The following is a 7,853-nucleotide window of genomic DNA, read 5'->3' as shown; positions in this document are numbered from 1 at the left end:
CAGTGAAGTGGCCAAGTTTGCAGATGACACTAAATTGTTCAGGGTGGTGAGAACCAGAGAGGATTGTGAAGAACTCCAAAGGGATCTGTTGAGGCTGGGTGAGTGGGCGTCAACGTGGCAGATGCGGTTCAATGTGGCCAAGTGCAAAGTAATGCACATTGGGGCCAAGAATCCCAGCTACAAATACAAGTTGATGGGGTGTGAACTGGCAGAGACTGACCAAGAGAGAGATCTTGGGGTCGTGGTAGATAACTCACTGAAAATGTCAAGACAGTGTGCGTTTGCAATAAAAAAGGCCAACGCCATGCTGGGAATTATTAGGAAGGGAATTGAAAACAAATCAGCCAGTATCATAATTCCCCTGTATAAATCGATGGTGCAGTCTCATTTGGAGTACTGTGTGCAGTTCTGGTCGCCACACCTCAAAAAGGATATTATAGCATTGGAGAAAGTCCAGAAAAGGGCAACTAGAATGATTAAAGGGCTGGAACGCTTTCCCTATGAAGAAAGGTTGAAACGCTTGGGACTCTTTAGCTTGGGCATTCCATGAAATTGCTGAGCAGACAGGTTAAAATGGATAAAAGGAAGTACTTCTTCACCCAAAGGGTGATTAACATGTGGAATTCACTGCCACAGGAGGTGGTGGCGGCCACAAGCATGGCCACCTTCAAGAGGGGTTTTGATAAAAATATGGAGCAGAGGTCCATCAGTGGCTATTAGCCACAGTGTGTGTGTATATATATATATATAATTATATATATACACATATATATAATTTTTTTTGGCCACTGTGTGACACAGAGTGTTGGACTAGATGGGCCATTGGCTTGATCCAACATGGCTTCTCTTATGTTCTTATGTTCTCCCTATTCTCTCTCAGCTGCTAGGACATTATATGCACAGTTGTGGAAGCAAGAAATAATATCAGATTAATGGGACTGGATTTTGAAAGTTTTATCGTGGAGTGAGATGGATAAATTAACAAGAACACTAAGAGACTATGATATGGAAGTGTTTAAAAATGAGTGGAAGAAATTTAGAAGTTATGTAGAGAAAGAATGGAATGTAAAAAGACATTGGACAATTTTTTAATAATAGGTATTAGGGAAAGTTAGAATATGAATTTAGATTTTGATAGTTAAGGGTACCTTTATAAGTTAACTTTAAGTATATAGCTTCAGCGGGAGACTAGTAATGGAGGGAGGGGGGTATAGAAAATATCATATGGGATAGCGATAGAGGTGATATAAATAGATATTGTTACCATATGTTATCAATAAAATTGTTTAACAACAACTCTGCTGCCGCATGCTCCTGCCAAGCCAGATGCTACATCGGACACCACAGAGCAACCCCGGTTGTTGCCGCTGCAAGAGCCAATGGGAGTCAGCGCCCAGCCAGACCACCAGGAATCGGAGGAACCCCCACTGGGCACCTCTGACATCGGGGACCCTGCTACTGCTCCACCGCCACAGCCTTCCAGAAGCCCGGCACCGGCAGCCCAGACAAGGGAACCAGATTCCTCGGCCACACTTGAGGAGCTTCGTCAACAGCACATCTTAGAGACTATGTTTGTTAGCGTGTTGGGAAACTTTGGGGGGAGGAGTGTTATGTATTGGAACTGGAGTTTGGTCTTAGGGCCAGCAGAGACTTGGCTGAGCTGGAGACCCTAAAACAATAGACACCTGGATTCAGGAAGGAGGCCCATCAGGGATTGTTAGGCCAGCTATTAAACTATAGTTGTGTGTAGTTGGCTTATGGTAATGGGATTCAGGAACGAGGCCCATCAAGGATCATTAGGTCAGCTATTAACCTATAGTTGTGTGTAATGGGATGATGGTAATAGGTTTTTCGGTGGGGAGGTTTGCATGCATATAAGCAGAGCTATTGGTCCTGCCAGGAGTTCTGTTCCTATCTCACTATGCTGAGTCACTGAATAAAGAGCTGAACTCACTATTTCTTGGGCGTCCTCATGCTTTGAACCCAGTACATTTTAGGTGGGCAAACTTGCTTAATGTAAGAGCCACACAGAATAAACCTCAGATGTTTAAGAGACACAAAACATGAATGTCAAACCCCCATCAGTCCGGCTTTTCCCCAGGTCATGGGGTGGAGACAGTACTGGTCGCCCTGGTGGATGATCTCCCGCGGCATCTGGATCAAGGTGGTTCGGCGGTACTGATGCTGTTGGGCCTGTGGGCTGCGTTCGACACAGTCGACCATCAGTTGCTGATCCACCGCCTCGCTAATGCAGGGATTCGGGGGTTGGCCTTACAATGGCTCTCCTCTTTTCTCCATGGTCAGGGAGAAAGGGTTGATAGAGGGACAGTCATCCCAGAGACACCTGCTTAATTGTGGTGTGCCTCAGGAGGCGGTGCTCTCCCTGATGTTCAACATTTATATACGCCCCCTTGCCCAGATTGCCCGGAGATATGGGGTGGGTTGCCATCAGTACGCTGATGACACCCAGCTCTATCTACCGATGGACAGCCGGTCTACCTGTGCCCCAGAAAATCTGGACCTGGAATTGCAAGCCGTGGCAGGTTGGCTTAGGTGAAGTCAATTGAAGCTGAATCCGATGAAGACAGAAGTCCTTTGCTTGAGCTGCAGTGGCCCAGGAAGGGGAATCCCCCTACCAGCTTTTGATGGTGTGTCACTTACAACGGCACCCAAAGTCATAAGCTTGGGGGTGCTGCTAAAGCCTTCACTAACAATGGAGACCCAGATAGCAGCCACTGCCAAATCCACCTTTTTCCATCTTAGTTGGGTAAGGCAGTTGATCCCTTTCCTCAACCGTGGCAACCTGGCAACTGTGATCCATGCTACGGTCACCTCGAAATTGAACTACTGCAATGCCCTCTACATGGCGCTGCCCTTGTCTCAACTCTATAACTGGTGCAGAATGCAGCAGCCAGGCTGCTACTGGGGCTTTCCATGTGAGAGCACATACAGCCGGGGCTGTGGGAGCTGTGCTGGCTACTGATAGTGTATCGGATTCGCTACAAGGTGCTGGTTATTACCTTTAAAGCCCTATATGGCTAAGGACATGTCTACCTTAGGGACCATCTCTCCCCACATGTTCCCCAGAAAGTACTTAGATCTGGGGCACAGAATCTATTATCGATCCCCGGGCCAAGGGAGGCAAGATTGAAGACCATCAGAGAGAAAGCCTTCTCAATCACAGCCCCCTATTGGTGGAACCAACTCCCAGAAGAGGTAAGAGCCTTGCAGGACCTTGCCCAGTTCCGCAGGGCCTGTAAGACAACCCTGTTTCAATTCACCTTCAACTGAACTTATAGTAGTATATGAGGATACCCAAGAGGGCTGAAGACACTGGAAATTAATGACACTAGCACTAAAATTGTTTTAATCAGTTTTAATTGTTTATTGTTTAATTTGTTCAATGTTTTAGCTGTTAAAGCTTAGAATTGTAAATGTTTTTATTGTTGTGAGTCACCCTGAGCCTATTTCGGCAGGGAGGGGGGATATAAATCCAGTAAGTAAGTAAGTAAGTAAATAAATAAATAAATGTTTGAGAGTTACAAGATAGGAAGGCAGGCACCAGATGGGGGGAGAGAGGTAGAAAGAAAGCAACTTTAACTTTGAATACATTCTCCAAGCCACCATCTGGCTTGGCTTGGAGAAGTGACTTAAAAAGAGAAATGCCTTCTCCAAGCCGGCCTATGGGGTAGTTGGGGCTTGGAGAGCCACACAGTATGTGTGAAAGAGCCACATGTGGCTCCTGAGCCACAGTTTGGCCATCCCTGACCTAGACACATTTCACAGCTTACTTTGGTTTCCCTCTCCACCTATGGGAGGATCTAACCAGCTGTGCAGAAGATTTATAGGGAGGGAGGGAAGGAAGGAAGCTCACAATCAACCAAGTCAAGCAATGGACCTCCGCCCTATCCACTCTTGTAGTTAACACCCCCCCCCCAAAAAAAAAATCACTAGCCAGCCATGATTTGCAAGAGCCGTGGCCTCTGCTGGGACTGAGCTGCAGCTTTTGGACTGCACCTGATGCTTTTTACTGATGTTTCAGCAAGGCAGTCTCAAGCACCCCAATTCTGGCCTTACTTATTGCCCAGGTAATTAGCTCTAATCACCAACCAGCTGCAATCTGCAGGAGCTGTTTCCTATGCTGAGACAGAGCTGCTGCTTCTGGACTCCTGGTGCTTTCCTGATGTTTCAGCAAGGCAGTCTCCTTTTGTCTCACATCCACACATTCTCCTACTAAAGCTGCCTTAGGACAGAGATGTGGAACCTCCTCCCCCACTGGGCCGGCCCCAGATTGTCTGGCACCCTAGGCAAAGCTAACTTCTGGTGCCCCCCTCTGCACTGATAATGTCACTGAGTCACATGGGGGGTGTCCAATTTGGTGTTTGCCTAGTGGCAGGGTCAGCCCTCCCCCACCAATGGAAAAAAAAATCAATTTTCCTCTATTTTAAAGGACTTTTTAGTTCATCTGATGGAGCTTTTGGGGCACAGGGGGAATACTATGAAACATTTTTCTCTTTTAGAATGTATCAAATGCTTCTTAATGCAAGCAATTTTTTGTACACAAAATATATAACATGAGAAACTCAAGAGGACTTTGTCCTGGATGATACTGGCCAGTTAGTTCAGCCACTGCAGCTTGCCCTACAAGAAGAAGCCCAGACAGTTGATGCAATGTGGACAGCTAGCTGCGTTATCTGGGTCTGATCAAAATACATTGCCCTCTGGCTTGGTCTTGATCTAACCCATTATAAAAGAGCTTCAGACACGTCTTAACTTCCATGGCTTTTTTTTTAGCAGGAACACAGTTCCAGCTGGCTTGATACCAAGGGGGTGTGGCCTAATATGAAGATTAGTTCCTGCTGGGCTTTTTCTACACCCCCCCCCCGGTCAACTCCTAAATAAAGGAAGTCTTTCCCCATAGCACCCAAGTTATTTCTTGTTCTGGCTCTCCTTGTTTATGAATTCTTCCACTCTGCTTAGGCTTGCCAAACCCCCGCCAGGGGCGGGGGATCCCCTGGTTTGAAAGCTCCACCCCCCACTTCAAGAGCATGCAGGAGCGGGGGACAAAATGGCGGACATTGGCACCATAGAGACTAAGGAACATGCTAGAACATCGCTGCTGGAGGACTAACATCCTCTGTCTCCTCAGTGTGTCCTCCAGAGAGCAGGCCTGCCCCGCCTTTCTGTTTAAAGAAGCCCCCCCCCTCGCAACCCTCATGTGACCTCGTGCAAGTGTGCTGTTGGGAGCTCTTTGCAGAGCTAGTAGCATAGGCTACCGCACCTTGGAATCCAGAGTCTTTGAGACATCTGGGTTGCTGCGTCCAGTCCTGCATGGTCACGGAGAAGTTAAGTCCCTAAAGAAGCTGATAGTGGGGAGTTAGATTTTCACCCCTATCCCCAGGCCATTCTACAAGGGAGCCAGGGAGGGAGGCGTGTGCGTGTGAGTGAGAGAATCTGCTAAGGGGCCAGCATTGTGGGAGCCAGGGATGGAAGGGGGAGGGAGCCATGCACACTCTCCTTTCTCTCCCTCCATCCCATTGAAGCACCAACCAATTTTTATTTCCGTTCAGTGAGTGTTTGGAGCTGGAAGGAGTATATGCCTGTCATCTTTCTCCCCCTCAACTGTTCCAGTAGCTTCTTTAGAATCAACGATCTTCCCTGATTTGTTTGTGTTTCTTGTGCTGGGGGAAGTTGTGCCTGCCCTCTTTCTCTTCCTTGGTATCCCATTCCAGCTTCTTTAAGATCAACAAAGATCTTCTGCAATTTGTTTGTGTGTGTGTGTGTGTTGGAAGGGAGGCTATGCCATCCTCCTCCCGTTCCAGCACCTTTAAGTTCCTCCCTGTTCCAGCTTCTTTAAAATCAACAAATATCTTCCCTGAGTGAGTGTGTGTCGGACGTGGGAGGGAGTTCTGCTTGCCATTCTTTTTTCCCCTCTTGGGCATCCTATTTGATCCAGTATCACCTTTAAGATCAGCAATGTTTTATTTATCTTCCCTGAGTGTGCCTGTGTAGTGGGAGGCTATGAGCATGGATGGTAAATTGTTTCAGAATATCTGGCTGTGTTCATTCTTATTCTCTGTATTTTTAAAATTCTGTGTGTCCTGAATGCTTTGCATTTCTGGTTTGTACATTTGAATTTGCTAATTTGGACTGGTATATTGTGTGCCCTCTCAGCTGCCAGAAATAGCTGCTGAGAATACACCATATAAAGCGGTATCGTTCAGGTCCCTTTATCTTTGAATAAGCTTTTGAAGCAAGTTGTTATGTCCACAGATTAATTTGTTTTCTAGCCATTGTAAATTTAGTATCCACTGATGCAACCAGCCTTCTAGGTGAAACAAAACAACAAGAACACCCCAAAGTCTTGGTATGTACATTAATTCTGTACATCCTTATCAAGAGGCTAATCCAGAGATGGCCAAACTTGCTTAATGTAAGAGCCACACAGAATAAATGTCAGATGTTTGAGAGTTGCAAGACAAGAACATCAGATGTTTGAGAGCTGAAAGACGAAGGAAGGAAGGAAGGAAGGAAGGAAGGAAGGAAGGAAGGAAGGAAGGAAGGAAGGAAGGAAGGAAGGAAGGAAGGAAGGAAGGAAGGAAGGAAGGAGGGAGATGGGGGAGAGAGGGGTGGAAAGAAAGTGACTTTAACTTTAAATATCTTCTCCAAGTTGCTGGCTTGCTTGACTTGGAGCAATTATTTAAAGAGAGAAATGTCCTCTCCAAGCCTTCAGGAGCCACATAATATGTATGAAAGAGCCACATGTGGCCCCTGAGCCAGTTTGGCCACCCCTGGTCTAATAATTTTTTGCAGTTGAGTCTCCTAGTAATACAGGAGAGAGGAGACCCTTTAAAGTGCCTCTAATTATACTTAGAAGAGGAAAGTTTATTTCAAAATCTCACCCTCACTCCCTATTATTTCATTGCAAATGAAATTACCCTTTAAACAATTACAACTGGGAATATTTTCCTTTTAAAATACTTTGTTGTTGTTCAGTCGCACATTTGAGTTGGACTCTTTGTGATCCCATGGACAAAGTCACGCCAGGCCCTTCTGTCTTCCACCATCCTCCGAAGTCTGCTCAACTTCGTGTTTGTTACATCAGTAACACTGTCCAGCCATCTCATCTTTTGCTGTCCCTTTCTTCTTTAGCCTTCTGTCTTTCCTAGCATCAGAATCTTCCCCAGGGAGTTTTCCCTTCTCCCTGGTGGCCAAAGTATTTGAGCTTCAGCTTCAGCATCTGACCTTCCAGTGAACAGTCTGGGTTGATTTCCCTTAGGACTGACTGATTTGATCTTCTTGCAGTCCAAGGGACTCTCAAGAGTCTTCTCCAGCACCACATTTCAAAAGCATCTATTCTTCTGCAATTGGCCTTCCTTATAGTCCAGCTCGCACAGCCATACATTACTACTGGGAATACCATCGCTTTAACTATACGACTTTTGTTGGCAGGGTGATATCTCTACTTTTTATTACCATATTTTTCACACCATAAGGCGCTCCGGAGGATAGGACGCACCTTCCTCCTGGGGGGCGATCCGCTGCCTCTTCCTCCGATCTGGCGCTTCCCCCGCGCCTGCTTGCCTGGCTCCATCTTCTTCAGGCAAGCGCTGGGATCGCTCCACGTGGCCCCAGCACTTTGCAAGTGCTGGCTGCGGAGGGGGCAGCGTGCTTCCTCCTTGCCTGTGTGCCTGGCTTCAGCTGTGATGTTTAAAGCAAGTGCTGCGATTGGAGGGGGGAGGGAGCGATCCCAGCGCTTGCTTTAAACATCACAGCTGAGGCAGGCACACAGGCAAGTAGGAAGCACGCTGCCCTCTCCACAGCCGGCGCTCGCAAAGCGCTGCGTTTGCGGA

This window comes from Heteronotia binoei, chromosome 1, assembly GCF_032191835.1.
Source record: "Heteronotia binoei isolate CCM8104 ecotype False Entrance Well chromosome 1, APGP_CSIRO_Hbin_v1, whole genome shotgun sequence".
In the NCBI taxonomy this organism is placed as follows: domain Eukaryota; kingdom Metazoa; phylum Chordata; class Lepidosauria; order Squamata; family Gekkonidae; genus Heteronotia; species Heteronotia binoei.
Note: the sequence above shows the minus strand (reverse complement) of the source record.